We start from the raw sequence: 19,346 nt of genomic DNA on the forward strand, positions 1-19,346 counted from the left end.
AAATCATAAAATTAGTAAATCAGTTTAACAACGAAAATTTGAATGATATAATATAATTTTCGTGTCATTATACTAATAAAATAAAAGATTTAAAAGTAAAATAAGCCATAACATTTTTTTTTAAAGCGGTATTATTATTTTCAATCTTAAATAAAATATAGTTATTAAAGCTAAATATACCTATGTTGTAAACAATTTAAAAATGCAAAAAATGAAATAAATATTAATTAAGCGATTTATTTCGATTTGAAAATAAAAATATATTTAAAAATCTGTCTATCAATATTGAATATAAATTCATAGTTCAAATAGTTATATTAATTTATACAAAAATTATTGATTTAAAATTTGAGTATAATAATAATATATTACAGTATGCCCAATACGTAACTATTGTCTTAGTGCCATGACGAGAGCACACAAAAAGTAAAAACTACGGCTTTATAACTTATTATGTAATAGTGTTATTATACTTATTATACAATATATACAATATTACCGAGTGTTACGTTAGATTATCAGAGAAAACAAAAAAATGTCGAAACAAATCCGCCTTTGTAGAAAGTTTATTTCAAATTATGTATGTATCTACTTACCTAAGATTTGGGTACTTCAAATTGTTTAAAACTTACTTTACTATTGTGTATATAGTATGTATGTGTATTATACTATAATGATTATAGTATTATACGGTTGAGAAACTAAACAAACACAACCAACCTTCATCGGTGCTTAACATTGTATCTGAAGGGGACACATCCGAAATTACTTTTCTAGCTCCACGTAACCACGTTTTGTGAAATGTGGTGAGCAACACTGAAATCCAATATAAATCTATCCATAACATATATATGAGCACTTTGAGTTTGATGCAAACTGTAAGTATTTTGTAAAAGTATATAAAAGTATATAACATAAAACTTTTATCGAAGTAGTTATATTGTACCTGTAATATTCATGCAACATGTAGGTGCTATTAAGCACTAAGAAAAATAAATAGTAGCAATACAAAATATTTCTTATTGTATTGCAATCAAAGTTATCATAGACAGGAATACTAAACCAAATGCCCAACATTGCATGGAATTGGAGTGGTTTTTTCAGCTTTCATCAATTAGTTAATTATATGATTTTATAGGAAATATCACGAATAAAGAAGAGTTTAGAAGAAAGAAATCTTATATAATTATATATGAGTATTGGATTTATTGAGTATAATTATAAGATTCGTTATGATAAGGAATCCAGGAATCCAGAATTTTATCAATCTTAAAGTAACGTTTTTTTAAATAACGTTTATTAATTTTTTTGTAAATGGTTTTTTCATGTTAAAGGACCGACTTAATAGATATTAACAGTGTTGTATCTCAGCTAAAATTTGTTTACGCATAAGCATAACTAAAATTTTTTGAATTTTTTCATACTTTCTTAGAGTAAGGAAAAATTTGCTTACAACGAAAGTCAATATAACTATCCCTATTATCCCTATTGTGGAACAAAATATTGATTATGGAATAATACTATTTATTACTATTCAGTATTTCTATAATATATTTTAAATAAATAAATATTATTAAATAAATACTTTTCATTCAAACCCCCTGTCTAAATTGTATTCTTTAATCACTTGTGCTTATTGTAAATTATTATTTTACAGATTGTACAATTTTCTAGTTTAAAAAAAAATAAAAAAAAAAATAAAAAAATTTGAATGTATGTAAAGATGCTTTTTAAAACATGAAAAAATGTCATTAAAACCAAAAAATCTATAAAAATAAAATTAAGAAATAGGAATATCCATACAAAAAGGCGAGAATCAATAATTTGTTGCAAGACTAACATTGTACTATAGCGACCACTAAGAAAAATGCAATTTGCATTCAAATCTCGATTCTATTTGTCAGTTGTTACAAAATTGATTTTTTTCATTCTCCTTTCCGAGTTTTTATTTGTAGGTACTATTTTAAACTAATTAGTTTTTACTTATATTATTTATTTTTCAATAATCGGAAACAAGAATATGTTTTTTTATTTTATATCATTTTGAACGAGAGAAAGATATCTATTTTGATGAAAATAGACTAAGTTTGGATACATGAATTTTTTTCTATTAGTATATCAACCTATTCACCACAGTTCGTTCATATAGCCGATATTATTGTACCTATCTTTAACTGGTGGAATTTTTCTGTTGATATTAAATTAAATAAACACTACTAATATTAGTGACGGCGTAGACAGATATATTATAATAAAATTAAAGCCGTTAGTTTTATGTACCTATTGTTCACAACATCATAACTATAATTATGGCAGTTGACTCTGCAGAATAAGTAATTTTTAACTTTAATTATTTTCAAAGGTACTCAACAAGTAAATTTAATTTTATCCAGTAAGGAAAACGTTTTAAGCTGTTTAAAAAAGTTTTTATCTAACCATTTAAATCATTAATGCATACAACATGCTTAAATGCATAATAGATTATTATGGCGATGTAAAAATCATATTAATATTAATACTTAAAGAAATTTTGTATTTCAATGAAGTTATTTGTATTTTTAAGTTTATTGAAATATAATCTTATTGTTCTAAGTTAACTTTTATATTTTTTTATATTTTTCATTTAATATTTCAATTATTGATATAAATGTTTAATTGAAACTTTTAAATAATTTATTTAGTATATTACTAAATACCTGCCAAAGTAAATAATATCAAATATAATATAACGAAAAAAAAACATAATTATAAAATTAATTTTTCTGTTAAAATGTAATAGGTATATCGAAGATTTTATTCTTGAAATTGTGTATTCTCTTAAATATTATCAGTTGATCCCAATACATTGTAATACTTAATAATCATTCGATTTGATAATTGTGGGAAAACTCGGTTGAGTCTCGAGATATTTGATCCCTTAAAAAAAACACGAGTTGGGTCCGCGGTATTATTTTATAATACTCGAATTGGGTCCGCGGTAATATATATATATATATATTATTATTATATTATTAAATAATAATGTCATATCTTATCTTAATAAGACGTAAAATACAACATAATCGGACCGTTGTCGCCGGATAACTTATTGTAACTTGCCAGTATACTGGCACGTGTAAACGCTAGAAGTGTCCATCTCATAAAATATAAAATAAAATAAGTATAATGTCTTGTAGTGTTATTTTTTAAGAGAAAAGATGCTTTCTTTTACTAGTGGAGAATTGATGCAGTTCAATTTTATAAAAGAAGTGCCATTTAAGTGTATTCTCTAGCTTATATTTATTTTAGTACAAATATTTATTATTTATTTTTTATTTTTTAAAATTAATCTAATTACTTAATAATAATTTTAATATTTTAATAATTTTTACATCAGACCTTAACATAAAAAAAAAATAAAATTTTTGGGAGACATTCTCGTCTCCATGTGGTGTCTCCTGAGTAACGCAAATAGGCTAGTCCCAACTCATGTACTTTATAAAATATACCGGGACCCAACTCATGCGGTTTTTGAAATCTGGAACCCAACTCGAGTTTGTCCATAATTGTATACCTGGAGTGTTTTTTCAAAATATATTTCAAACGTATTTATCCATGTCTAATTATTTAAAAAAACTGGGTAACTCACTTGGCTGGATTGTAGGGTCTGATCGTACTTTAAATATTGTTAAAATTACTGTTTAACTTCAAATGTTTAAAAAAAAAACAAATGTACCTGCATATTTAAATTTTCAAAAAAATAACTCGTATGGAATAATACATTTTAAGATCTTTGAATAAATATACATTTTTTATCAAGATTTACAAGAAAAAAATAAATTGTAAATGACTATAAATAGCTTACAACTATTATAGTCTTGATATTTTTATCATTTTATTGTGTAAAAAATATAATAATTCAACTAATAGGTAATAGTAAAATTTTCCGACGTTCAGGTTAATATGTTTTTAAAATACAACAAAATAACATATTATTTAAAGATAAATCATTAACATTGCAAACCTATTATTGGAATCGTGAGGTTGAATTACACCATTTCAGTTACTGCCAACGGTTAAAATTATAATTGAGTTACATAACTGAACAGAAAAAAAAAAATTTACAAAATACTAATCGAGTAACAGTTTAATCAAAAAACATACTAATTAAGCCTATGGTTGATAAACAAAAACACACATTAATTGAATCCGCATTTGAAAAAAGTAAAACATCAATATAAATACGCATAATACGGAAAAGAAAACGTGATACCATCTTTATCATTAATATGACTTTAATAGGATAAAAATTAAAATTGTACAAATAAAAATGAAAAATACTCTTAAAATTATCAAGATAAATTATTTTAATACAAAAATAATAAATAGATTATAGAAAAACGCAGCTGTCATTTATTCAGCATAATAACAATATTTGAATACCTATGTATAAAGTTCATCAATTATTGTATAAGTTTTTATCGATATAAAACATTCGTTTTAATTATTATATTTACTAATTATTTTGAACAACCTCATCGTATATGATAGGCACATACATCAAATTTTCTTTAAAATGAATGTAAAAATAAAAACATATTTAACCAAAATCTGAAAATTCTATTGTTATAGAAAATCCTAAGGCTGTAAAAATGGGATTGAAGATGTTTGTTTTCATGTTTGATGGGGTTTGGTCAGTATTAAAACGTGAATTTAATTAGCATTATGTTTTGAATTGTATATTGTTTTTTATCTTCTACTTCTACTGATATTTTTGATATAGGTATTTTATAAACTATTTAGTATTTTCTATTCCTCTTATAATAATAGAAAAATATCAGATTTTTCTGATTAAAGTTTCGCAAATTTTATTAAAAATTATAGCAGATATCACTCACACGTCTAACAAAACTACATTTGAATGAGCCAAGGAATAGCAATGAACCAAAAAAAATAATATAAACTTACTTCAGTAAATAATTTATTATTATATTATTGAAGACATTAAAGAACGCCAAGCAGAAATTAAGTTAAAGCTATAATCGAAAAATTACTACTTCAAAGTTATTTCCAATATTAAAACATCAAATATATACACTGGAAATAAAAAGTCCTAATTGTATTACTTAAAAATTATGGACTTCAAATTACAAGTTCAATTTTAAGATATTCATTTTATAATAATAATAGGTACTATAAAAATTCAATTAATAATGCTTAATTGTAATTTTAAAATAATTAATTTTATTTCAGTAATTATTTGCACTTATAGGATGTTTATTTTTGCTCTTTAAGAAGATTGCTTCGGTCATATTTTGCGCATACTAGCAACAGACTAATATATTCTTATGCAGATTTGATTTATCCTATTTAGTTGTATGAATACGATGATGCTGTATTGCTACTGTGTATATGAAAAATTACGATTTAACATTTGGTACATCATCGCTAACATTAATAAATTTACATTTATTTCAAATGACACAACACAATAATTTTAAGAATATAGGTACATTACATATCACTTTAATATTAAATACTTGTTGTCATATAATGTATAACATGGAAAATACAATAAAATGCAAAGATATATATGTACCAAAGTGAAATATGAATGCCGGCCAGTTCTATGAATAGTATAGGAACCTATACGTGTTGTTAAGCGTTTCTATGGTTCAACGATATAATTAAAGAAGTAAATCGCACACACTTTAAAAACTCTAATGTAAAAAAAAATTAACCTGCAAGTACTAAATTAATATTATAGACGAATTTAGATATTTTACAGATAAAACAGGAGCAGCGCTACTTAAACTTTCACAGGGTCTGGAAAAAATAAATCTTAACTCATGTAGGGCTTCTGAATATCATAAGTACCTATACCCTAATAAAGTTTTTTTAGAAAATAAGTAGAATTTTGTTATAGAATAAAACGGTATAATACGATTTGAACGCTCAATTTATTTTTTTTCTACGCTGTTAGATTTAATAATTTTTATCAAACGATTGAATACGATATTTGGCAGTTGTTCAGATAAATATCAAAAATCAAATTTGAAATACATAGAAAAAGTTTTATAACGAAAGAAAGAAGCTCATAACGTATCTTGGTTTATAATTTTTTTAAGTCATGTAGAAATTAAAGATACGTTTTTAAAGTTAACAAAATACCTATGGTATAAAATAGAGTACAAAAAAAAAAAAAATTATGAAAAAGTAAAACAAATTATAGTTAACTTTAAAAATAAATGTGTAGGATGTGATACAAAGTGCAGTTAATTCATTATAATATTTATAATTTGTTGACGATATCTAGAAATTGACAAAGGTAATCTATCACAACTTATCATTAGCTTATTATTGTTTGACATTAATTTTATACGTTTATAATTATTATAATTTATGACGATGACATTGAATATTTTTAAATACAATTATTTTATACATATACATTTATAATAACTTAATTTATCTAAAAATATAATATATAAACATATTTATGTAGTTTTTTTCGTTTGATCGAGTTGAATCGTTTGATAAAAAATGAAATAACATGACAACGTTGCACGTAAATTTGTTCTCGGCAGTATTAGTATTTTTGGGTATAAGCGGTGAGTTTTTTTTTATGAATTTTGAAGTTCTCAATCGTATTTGATCAAAATAGTGTGACATTTTTAATCGTTCAATTAAGAAAACTTTATAGACGACAACGTATTAAAAAAAAAAAATCTCAAAATAGTACCCTAAGTAACCAGTTTAATGATTACTAGATACTGTCTTAAACTACAAAAGTGTATTTACTTCAGTTGTATTGTTCCCAAAATATTTTTTTAAAAATCATATAAAATTACGTTTGTTTATAAATCAATTAACAGGTAAGTTGTAGTTAGAAGATAAAATCCTTAATGGATTGTTGTTTAAGTTATTTTTCAATTATTATTCTTATACAATTTACAGGTAAACAATAAATCTATAATCTATAATTTTATTGGAATAAAAAAGTTATGATCTTAATTTCTCACTTGAGTGATATATTTTTTATTTTTTTTCGATAGTTCTGAATACTTATTGTAACTATTTACATAAGATAGCTTATGGTTTGAAAATTTTTAAGTGTATGTATGAAAAATTGTTTATAATTATAATCACCTGTGTTTAATTTTTGATAAATAACTGATCTGAGATTGACACTTTTAGACATTTTTTACTACTTAATAGTACTGCGATCAGATATAGTTTTAAGTTATTTTTATTTATTATTAACACTATAATGTATTGGTGACTGAATACCAAATAATGAATATAAGTTATAAATTTAAAATTCTATTTACATAGGATAAACATTATTTATATTTTATTCGAAATAATTGCAGTAAACAGTGTGTTGTGATCAATGTAAATTACTTGCTCACATACTATATACTTGAAGATGTTTTGAAATAGTATTCAACAACTAAAAAATATATACTGTAACTAAGTTTAATTATTTGAACTTAATTGAAAATTACGATGCAACGTAATAACAACAATTCGAGTTGCATGCCAACTATTGATGTTTTTGCTCATATACTCATTATTGAACATTATGTTCACGAATGAACAGAGGACAAAATAATTCACTACAATATTATGTACTGAATTTCATTTAAATAGTTGGAAAAATATATCATTGAAGTTAAATGGACTGAATTGCTGTACAGAATTTGCATAATATGTGATGTGTTTACAATGGATTTAAACGCGACGTGATCACGTATTTATATAAAAATGACCTTAATAAATTATTATTTTCCATAGAAATTTGTCTCAAGAGTTCGACATAACAAGAAAAAAAGTCGTACGTAGAAGTTTTTGAAATAAATGTAGAAATTAAGTGTGTTTAAAATTATTGTTAACATTAATTACTAAATATTTTTCTATAGTTGCTTTATATTTTAATCGGGTGGGGAGAGCTAATATAAAGGGTAGTCAGGGATGTTTATAAATAGACTTAATAAGAGGCATAAGAAATTATAACATGCACATAATCCATTTTGTCGGCGGTTATTTTAAATGTGTAATTAATAGTTACTACTTTTATTTAGAAGATGTAAAATGTATAAATGATTTCTGAGCTTAATTATAAGTGCAAATGTTTTAAATAAAGTTCAAACTATTGTGTTAAGAGTAGACAATAAAAATAGATTTGATAATTTTTATGTACAAATTAATATTGTATCATGACTATTTTCTTCTAATTTTACAACGAAAATTTTCAAAAATGTAATGTCTATTCTATCTATTTATATTTTGGACTACCTATGTATTACCTAATAATTTACGGTAAAGATACTATGTTGTGCATTATAGATGGGTAGAACACGTTTGCGCACGTTTGTTCTATTTGGTAACACGATTACGCTTGTAGATGGATTAATAAATACCTTTAAGTACCTTCTTTAATATCTTTAATTATTTTTGTATATATATCAATTGTGAGACTAAATCTTTTATCCAATCAAAAATAGAACAAGGGATTTATTTAGTATAAATTGGTGGGCTGAATAAAATGTAAGTAGATTCAGTATTAAATTTAATATTCATAACCATTTTAAAAGATTTTGTCGATTTTGGGTAGCTAAAAATATTAAAATTTGGTGCTTACACTGGTTCACCGTATCAAATGGCAAATTGTTTGGTACCCAATCGAATAATGCATAAATTAAAATATCTTTTTTATATAAAAATCTCTTTAAACAAATAAATTATTTTCTACTGACAGGCGACAACACAATTATTTTATAATAACACATGGAATTCAAATTTTTGAGTCAACTTAAGTCTCAAATTTAAATGCATTTTAATCTTTGCCATAATTTAACCTCCATAAATTACATGAATAAAGCTTCCTTGGTATATACATAATACTATTTTTGTATTTGCTTTCATTTACTATAAAAAAATTCAACTTTAACACTTTGGATTTAAATCAATTAATATCTAAATTGTCTCTATCACTTTTTTGGGTAACCTTTTTCGTTATTAATAACGAAATTTGTCACGTGACTTCTAAAAGAATTAAAAATATATGCATATATATATATATGTATATTTATTATTTACATACATTTTTTTATGTAATTTAAATCTGTACTGTAACCGTATAAATAAATAATGTGAATAACTTAACTTAATTAAGCTGAAATTGAGTTTCTGAATGATCATTTTCAAAATATTATTTAGTTTTAATTATAATTCCCACTATATTTACTCTTTACTTTTAATTTTACAGATTAAACCTATAAAGTAAAATTTATTTTTTTAAATATTTGTTATTTAATAAAATGTTTACATATTTAAAAAAAAACTAAATTAAAACTACAACATTAAATTGATATATCTATTTTTCTTTTTTTAAATTATGAATTATGATCATAAGACCCAGAAATTTGTTATTTAATATCTTATTAATTTATAATGATATATTAAGCTGTGTTTAAACGTATTATCACTGTGATTCATTTAAATAGGAAACTTTTTATTTTAAATTTTGAGTGAAAAAAGTATAAAATTTATGGTAGATTTTTGTATGTTAAAAAAAATCATTTTTATTTACTTGATTTTTTGTGTACTTTATTGTAAAACAATCAAGCATAAAACTAAAAAGTCCGTAAGTTCTTAATAATACTAAAATGTTTGTATTTACTTCCATAAAGTTTAAAGTGTCTAATCTTTATTTTGTAGAGCAGGAAAAAGCTTAGTAATAATTGTTAAGGTGGTTAAAATATATCACAGCAATGTATTTTGAAAAATATTAATACCGTTTTTACATTGTTTTATTTTGTCAATGCACAAAGTTGCGAATGTCTTTGTGGCAAGTACTAAAATAGTATGAATTTTCTTCGCTAACACTTGACAGTTGCTTATACTGGAATTCATAAAAGCCACATGAAGGAAAGTATAATTTTTTTACAATAATCTTCAGGAAACAGAACAATATAAAATTATAAAGAAAATACATTCAATGTTCTGTATTAAAACACTTGAATAAAATACCTACTACTAGTACCACTAATAAAAAACATCAATATTCAACAATCGTGGTTACTCGTTAGAACCGATTAAAGTGTTATAAATGGATTAAATTATTTACAAAGCAATTTAATTAAAAACCACAGAGAAATATTCATAGCACTTACTTGTTTTATATTAAACGTGCATTTGGTACATTGTTAAATTAAACATATTTTAAGAAAATTGTTTGCACGACCTTTATATAAAATTAGTATTAAATTCTATATATAATGTATATATTTAATATAAATTATACTATTTTTAAAACTTTAAAAGAACCGTGATATTTTGTATTGATTTTCTTAATATTAAACAATAGCAAATAAATTTATCAATATAATTTCAATATATTGATTTATTTAACAGATATAATATGCATACCTATAAATTAAAGTAGTAATGAAGTTAAAAGTTAGTGTTCAGTTATTCTTGGTTAAAAAAGTTAAAAGTTTAAAACATAAATTAGTGCTTAAACTATTTGGTTTTTAAATCGTTATTAATACTTTCTTAAACTTAAAATTGTACCTATTGCCCATTTTTTTTTTTTTATGTTAAATTTTATTAGACTATTTAGGAATTTTGGCTTGAGATCAATAATTAACTTGTAAGTTATTGTGAATTTATTTAAATAATAAATTATCGTACTTAATTTGTCATCATATAATTAGAATTTTCTCACTAAAAAATGATGCAATGAAGCAATATATACATTAACGTGAAAAAACGATCATTATAAAAACAAATTATGGCTAAAATTAAATATACTTATTTTGTTATGTAGTGTGATAAATTCTACGATAATATAATGTATATACTATTATATATCGTCTAACATGAATGAGAATTAAAATTCTATTTTTAATAGTTTATCTTAATATTTGACTATAAGTTGAATTTTAATACGAATAATGCATTATTATATCTTATATTTTGTTGATAGATATACTTAATTGATAAAAACCTTTCAACTGAATGGTTGAATATGTTATTATAATTAAACATATTATTATTTAATTTTAGATCCAACAATTAAAATGTATTTTTTTATGAATAAGTAGTTTAAAAAGTAATAGGCGTTACTCATTACAACTTATATATTATCAGTAAGTGAGGATAAAAGTTAGTTTAACACATTATGAATGTTTAGTTTGTTATAAAAACGTATTTATTTACATTTTTAATAAAAATAACAGAAAACAACATATATAAAATGAAATACGATACGGAGAATATAATTTTACTATTCTTTATGATATTTAATTTTAATAAAAATCAGAATATTTTTAATAATTTTCAAAGTTTATTCTTAAGAATATGAAATTGTATATTATTTGAATCTTAATACGAGTTTGCATTTTCAAAAAGTTTTGATTTATATTTATTAATAACTACAAATTACAGTAAATAATATTAAATTTTCAATAAAGTTTATTTAGTTATGAATGTATAATATTTTTATGTTTCAATGTCATGAAATTACAAAAATATAATATTTCAAAATCTCCATTCACATGATGTAATTTAAATTTTCAAACTATCAAAAATGGTTTTGTTTCTACGGTTAAAATCTTCAAAAATCTAATATAAAATATATGTATTATATTGAAATTTTTTTTAACCAACAGTGCTTTATTTAAATGGGTATTATCCATTATCCTTTTCTTATCATTTATTTCCTTTACAATTCTATAATTAAAATATAAAAAGTAAGTAAAATGTCAGGGTAAACAATTAATGTATCGAGTTATTTGTATCTTCAGTATGGATGAGTACATTTTAATATACAAATAAAATATGAACTAAATAAGTTAAATATGGTAATTAAGAAAATATGAATACCAAAGTAACAAATTATATTCTATTTTATAGTTTATATTCTAGTTATAACATTCATTTAAATATAAATATGGGCCAATAATGAAACTTAACCTAATCTATAAAAAGGGACTAGGTTTATTAACTCTCCTGAAAAAAACTTCTCACAATTTTATTTGTGTTTGTATTTTGATAAAAAATTTAATCTTATCGTACTCCCTTTTAGGCATTGAAGATCACAGCCTTCCAGTCATATGAATATTCATGTAATGTTTGACCGGTAAAAATTATAAATGTATAAATACATTGAAAAAAAAAATGTTCAGAAATAACCTGTTTAATAAGACGTTTTGTATATCGTATTGGAATTATTTGGAATATTCTTGGCACTTGAAAAACTGGGTTCAATGCATACTATATAAAATAATGGTTTTAGATTTAACAAAAAAAAAATGTATATTATTTTAAAAATACTAGAAAAGCGCTGCATGATTGTATGTTTGCTTAGCTCTTTCTCAATTAAAATTCAGAATAGTGATTTATATTGTTATTTGCAATCAGAAAAAACAAATAAATTATAGCATTGGAAAAAACTTTAAAATTACAACTTGAACTAATTAAAAACATTGTTGTAATATTTTTTAAGATTTTAATAATTATGGTTTGATTGCTATGATAAATGCATAATATTGTATTTTCTGATTCTAGAACAAATAATTTTTATAAGTTATACTTATATTTTTAGCATGGAAAAATGTTATTACCTGATCAGAATTTATTTTTGTTTTTAAACAACTTATAATTTAAATTACAATTAATGATAAACTTTAAATTTTATTTTAAATTATTAATTATTAGAAGCGAATATGATGAAAAATTCTAAAAGAACATCATTTGCCAATTTCAGAACCACGGTTGAATGTAATTAATTTGTAGACCGATTAAATCCATTAAGTGGAACAATTATAAGTATCAAAATAAAACTTAGATTATTTTCTTATGTAGAATTTTCAAACATAAATTTATTTTTAAATTTTATAAATAGAAATGTAATTTGCATGTATGCTTGTGTATGAATTAAATATAATGTCATAATATATTTTTATAAATTACTATGCTGCTACTACTAATTTACTTATTATACCATTCTAGCCTTAGCTTATAATATAAAATATAGATACTACAAAAGAGAGCTGAGAAGAAATTTTTTTTAAAAAAAAAACCCTTTTTATCCAATTAATGTATATTCGGTATAACAACAACTTTAGTGTATTTGGAATGATTTTAAAAATAATTTTTAAAATATTTGGATATAGTAAGGTTGATATATACTAATAATAATATACGTATATTATGGAATGTGTTATGTATATTGTATATATTATATACATAACGTTTTGCAGAATCGTTTTTACTTTATAAAGTTATACATTAATACTACATGCATATTATTGAAAAATAATAATTATTATGCATTTATATTATAATTAACAAAAACGACTGTGAAGTTAAATTGGTTTTAATTTTTAAACATTATATTATATGATTGAAATAATCCAGAATAAAAATAAATTGTTTAATAATAAATACTTATGTGTTGTGAATCATTACTGTTATTAAGCTTTTGAATTTATTGGTATACCACACTATCTATTTGAGCAGTGAAAGTTAATTATTTGTTTGATTAAAGTAATAAAGTTTAATTTTTGGTAGACAAGTGGTTAATAAATTTTTTGAATTGTATGTTATTTCACCCTTAGCCCGAGGGAATGAAAATAAATTGGTATTGTCTATTTATAAATATATGTTTAATATTTAATACATTTTAGAAATCAATACAAAATCGTGTAAGTTACATTCAAACGGATTTCTCCAATAAATATTTATGTATTCTTTATCTGTATTATATAATACCTAATATACACATTTTTATAATCGAATAATAAAAATATTTTTTTGATAGAGAATTTATTATAGTACTGATGCAATTTGTATTAATTTTTATGGATTATATTCTTGTAGAGAATCAAAGGACGACAATATAAAAAGTATTTTTTTTTTTTATAGATTTTGCTTAAAATATTATTGTAATCATTCAATTATTGTAAAAATATCATCAAAGGTTCTCAGAAAAGAATTTTTTATACGTGTAACGCACTTATAATATTATAAAATACCTCTTATTAATTTAGAATTTTAATTATTAACAAAATACTATTTTATGAAAACTGACGTGGACTTTAATTCCTTGTACAAAATAAAAATCATTGTTATAAATAATTGATAATTGAACTTAATCTTTTGGAATCTTGCAAGCAGGCATACAATACTGGTTTAATAAACACCACAATTTATTAGTTATTACTTTTAGTACACTTAATACTCTTATATAAAATAAATAGTATTTACAAATATTATTATAAAGAAGACAGTTGAATCTAACTCATAGACACCTATAAACATACAGATACATAATATACCACTGTCCACTACTATTATTAAATATGCAAGTTTTATGCAATATATCATATGGCTAATCTAAAATCTGAAACAAAAAAATTTAGTTTCAAAATATACGAACATCATAAACACGTATGTTCATTGAACTTTGTTTCTAATAAATAATTTAATAATAATTTGACAATCGTGAATGGACAATTCCACATCGTATAATAAATTATTCAAAGTTTTAAAATGTTACAATGAATAATAATTAAAATAACCAAGTATAAATACTTTATAATAAATGCATTTGATTACATTATTATTATTATTATTATTACTATTTTAAATTGTCTATTAATGTTTCAGAGTTATTTTAATTTTTATATTAGTTATTGAATTACATTTTCTTTTCAGCTCTATAGCAATTGACGCGATAATACTTCAATTTCATGAAAGTTAAATTTAGTTTTGATGAAAAAAATGTAATGCTGAATACAGTAATATAATTTTTTAGTTTTTCATTTTAATCATATTAATGTTTAAATTCAGATGGAGTTTAGCTTAAACCTATAAGTTATTAAATAATAATGAGTGTATTACTACAAAAATGTTTATATTTACTTGGCTTCACGATTAAATTCTATATGATAACCATTGATATTATTTATCTATATCTCAATAAGACAATTTTAAAACAAAGCTAAAAAGTATAAATTGTCTGAAAAAATGTGTTAAAATGTACAATTTACATAGATTTAAAATTAATATTTAAATTTAAAAGTTCATACTAGCTAAAGTGTTAATTATTATTAATGTAAAAATAAATGAATGAATTAAAAATGAAGATTTAATGAATTAAAATTTACTATAGAAATTTAATTAATGAAAAAAAATTATATTGTTAAGAACGAACTACCGAGTAAGTTAAATTTGTAATCAAAAGTAAGAGTATATATTGAATAACTAAAAATAAAATAAAATTTTAGTGTAAAATTATACTACTATGATTAATCTGTATATTCTTGTATTATTTCATCATAATTATAAAAATAATAAAATATTTAGTTACATAATAAATAATTATTAAAACAATTAACCACTATCAATTGAATGAATACCTATAAGTTTTATATAATTATACTTTATAAACAAACCTTTTTCATTGATGTCTATGAAATTTTCGTGAAAACTTATATATCATTAAAGATTCATCACAAAAGAGATTTTTTTTACAAAAAATCAAATCTTAAAAATGGCTTCTGATAAATCAATATGTATAGTTTACATTTTAAATGTAAATGTATAATTGTTAAGATGTAAACTTTTGGGTTGGTAGATATTTACAACGTTTTAAGACATGAATATTTTAAATCGTGTTTAGTCGAATTTACTTAAAATATAAATAGGAATTTAAGAAAATTTACTGTAGCAGTATGCATTTTGAAATAGTGTCGATGACGCCCCCTTCGCTCAAGCCTTCAAACTTTGTACAAAAAAAAAAAAAATTTAATTTACTTATTGTTTTGTTATATTACAGATTGTAAATACATGTTTGTTTAAAATAAAAAAGTATACATATTATCCGTTCCTATAATATGAATCTCAAATGATAGAAATAAATAATCATATAAATCAAAAATAAATTTTCAATATCAGTTTATTTCGTATATATGTCGTAGTCACTTCGTGAAATCGATGTTTTCATGAAAAGGTGGCCATTTTATGAAATGGAAACAGATTTTTTACACTTTGTGAAATTTGAAAATATTTCACAAAATGGTCGCTTTTTCATAAAATGGTCATTCGAATTTAACATCGTGTAAGTTTTTTTACAATTTGGTCGTTCACTTTGTGTACTGAAATACAACATTTAACGGAAACGTTAAATTTGATTAGATTTATTATTATAGTTATTTCAAGTACTCGTACTTATTAAGTACTGAATTATAATTTCTACAACTTGTTTTACCCTTCTTAATATAACTTAAATTATCATGTTTAATAATAAAGTATATTTATATCATAATAATTTATTAACAATATTGTATTATATCATATTAATGTACGTATTAACAATATTAAAGCAAGAAAATGAATTATGACAACGACTGTTATATTTTAAGCTACTTTTAAAACAAACAAATCTTTTGATTTGACAAGCACTTTTATACGAACAACTTAGGAACAATCCTTAACCTCAAGATACAACTTGGATAGTTTCACGCAAGATTACTTCTTTTTGTTTGTCGATTTGTTCAGTTGCAATAAAGTTTGCAGTGGCATGCTGCATATTTCCAGAATTGAACCATCTTTTGATAAGACCATGCGTAGTTCTTACTTTGTACATCTCGTTTTTTTTTTCAATAATAATGGTTATTACGCGAGTAGAGTCCGATGGTCCTCTGTCGACTTTTGGAACAGAAGTTGCAATGCAGTTATTCATTTTGAACTCTTGAATTACATCAAATGTAACGTTTCCGTTAAATGTTGTATTTCAGTACACAAAGTGAATGTTCAAATTGTGAAAAAAATTACACGATGTTAAATTCGAATCCATTTCATGAAAAAGCGACCATTTTGTGAAATATTTTCAAATTTTACGAAGTGTAAAAAATCTGTTTCCATTTCATAAAATTGCCATCTTTTCATGAAAAGATCGATTTCATGAAGTGGCTACGACATATAGACCGTAAACCACATTACTGTATAATTTAAAATTGAATGTTTTGTGCAATCGGTTAATATTATATTTATTTTTTTTAACATCATTATTATTTTATCACTTATATCATGTATGAAGTATGAATACAATACCAATATTTTTTTAGATTATAAGATTCAATTTTATACAGTTAGATGATTATTCTATATTCTGTAGACAACAATTAGACAACTTTAAATTGATAATGTTTTAAACCTTATTTGAAATGTTAAAAAGTTGTTTTAAAAAAATGATCCTCAAAGATAAATATAGTCTATTATGATTTATGAGTATACAAGTTAAAATGGTATTTTATTTTATCTTTTTGTTACTATAGAATACAATAACGTACACTTATTTAGGGATGACCCAATGACGTGGAACCTTTTGAGCATAAATTGTGTAACTTTTTGCATGTCAGTGATCATATGATCGGTTTTTAAGTTTATGTTTTAGTCGATCAGGTAAAAGATGTGTATGACGTCAAACGAATTTAATCTGGCACACACAAAATTTACCGACAAAATAAAAAAAATATATATAATAATGTTGGGTAACGTATATTGAATACTAAAACACAAAGTGTACTATGTAGCTAAACGATTTACGTTCGACCGTTGTCTCATTTATAGGGTTATTTACCAAGCATGCTTATCCTCATTTTTTCTTTAGTAATGGACTAACCCAAATATTTATTTTTTAAATATATTTAAAGACTATATATTCAAATTCTTGAAATTGTTTGTATTTAATCTGAGCCGGCTAGTGGTAAGAAAAGTGGCGACATAAACTTCTGATTTTCGAACAAGAATCCCCCTTTTTACTGTTAGTAATTATTTGTTTGAACATTTTGATGTACCTAATTTAAAATTTTAATAAGTAGTTTCTCAGTTTTTAAATCGTGTGTTCTAAGGATAATAGCCTTAAAAATGGTTTTACAAAAATATAAAATAGTTGTACAATTGGATCTAGTATTTATTATTTTTAGATTATTTTTACAAATTATAAATGGTGGTATATTAATATTAATTACTAAAATTTTAAAATTATCATAGGTCCATATCATCTTTAAAATCTATTATTGTAAACATTTAATTCTTGATACACATTGTTAAATAATTCAATAACTAGTAGTTACAATTTTGACTTTGAAATGTCAATATTTTCAAAACAATTATTCGTTAAATAATTTAATTTAGAAAAGGTGGGTTCTTATTTGAAAATCTGAAATTTTTATTGGCACAGAACATTCCTGTTATCGATAAAATAAAGTTCAAAAATTTTAAAACATAATTATTAAATGTAAATGTAAAACTAAAACTAAAATAATAATTTTTTTGCTAGCAACAATAATAATAATAATTTATTTATTAAAATTCTTCGAAAATATCTACAAAACATCTAAATTTATACTAAAATATTAAAAATTCATTATCTGATTATTATTATTGCGGGTAAACGGTTTTGTCTTGGTTTTTGTATTAAAGTATTTTAATAACTAAATAATGTATTATAAGCCGTATCAAAAATATCTATATAGTGTATTTGATATTTTAACGACAGAAAATATAAAATCATGAAGAATTAATTTTAATTATATCTAAATGTTTTTGTTTTCCTTATTATAAAGTTTATCGTACAAATTATCTTATACTATAAAAAAATATTTATATTATATATATATGTATATTATCAAGCAGTTTCGATATTTTTATTACGACTTTACAATGGCAGTAGCCCATAAATCATTTAAATCAATTATATTAAGTGAAGCATATAATAATATAATATAAAAGTGGAACATGCGAAAAAATATCGATACATGTTATTACTTTAACAGCAACTTAAAAATAATTTGTTCGTTGGTACAATAGAATATGTGGGTAACTAATTTTAATATTTTAAATTAAAAAAACTTAATCCCCAACCCATCATTAGAAAATCGTGCATATTAAGCTACTATGTGCCCTAGTGTAATGTGGTGTCATGACGTAAAATTTGAAAAGTGGATTTGCGATATACTTTAATAATATTATATAATGAGGAGCTCGAGAGGAAGAAAAAACGAAATGGTGATCGAGCAGTATAATACGTAGCAGTGAACGATTACGTGGCAGCGTAGTCACGAAAGGGTATTATTATCATTATTATTATTTTTGAATATTATGGCTTTAACAGATGTCCGTTAATTTATCATTGGAAAATTATGTTTGGACACAACATATTAACTAAAATTAAAAATTTGATAGAGATTTACTGGGTTTTTTTAAAAATTTTTTAATTTATATTTGTCACATCTTAGGAAGGTATACGATTTAGTATAAACGCCAGCTATGCTATTAAACTTGTTGCC

General features: G+C 22.8%; 1 protein-coding gene across 2 annotated transcripts in view; it reads right to left on the reverse strand.

The window, feature by feature from the left end:
- Positions 1-19,346, reverse strand: part of LOC112592596 (opsin-2-like) — a 36,547-nt gene that overhangs the window by 3,133 nt on the left and 14,068 nt on the right. For both annotated transcript variants that reach the window (XM_025336704.1, XM_025336703.1), the window contains exon 2: positions 721-816. The gene's annotated coding sequence lies outside the window, so the exon portion shown is untranslated. The remainder of the gene's footprint in view (positions 1-720; positions 817-19,346) is intronic.

The sequence above is a fragment of the Melanaphis sacchari genome, unplaced genomic scaffold (genome assembly GCF_002803265.2).
Source record: "Melanaphis sacchari strain LSU unplaced genomic scaffold, SCAv2.0 Contig182_pilon_pilon, whole genome shotgun sequence".
Taxonomy (NCBI): domain Eukaryota; kingdom Metazoa; phylum Arthropoda; class Insecta; order Hemiptera; family Aphididae; genus Melanaphis; species Melanaphis sacchari.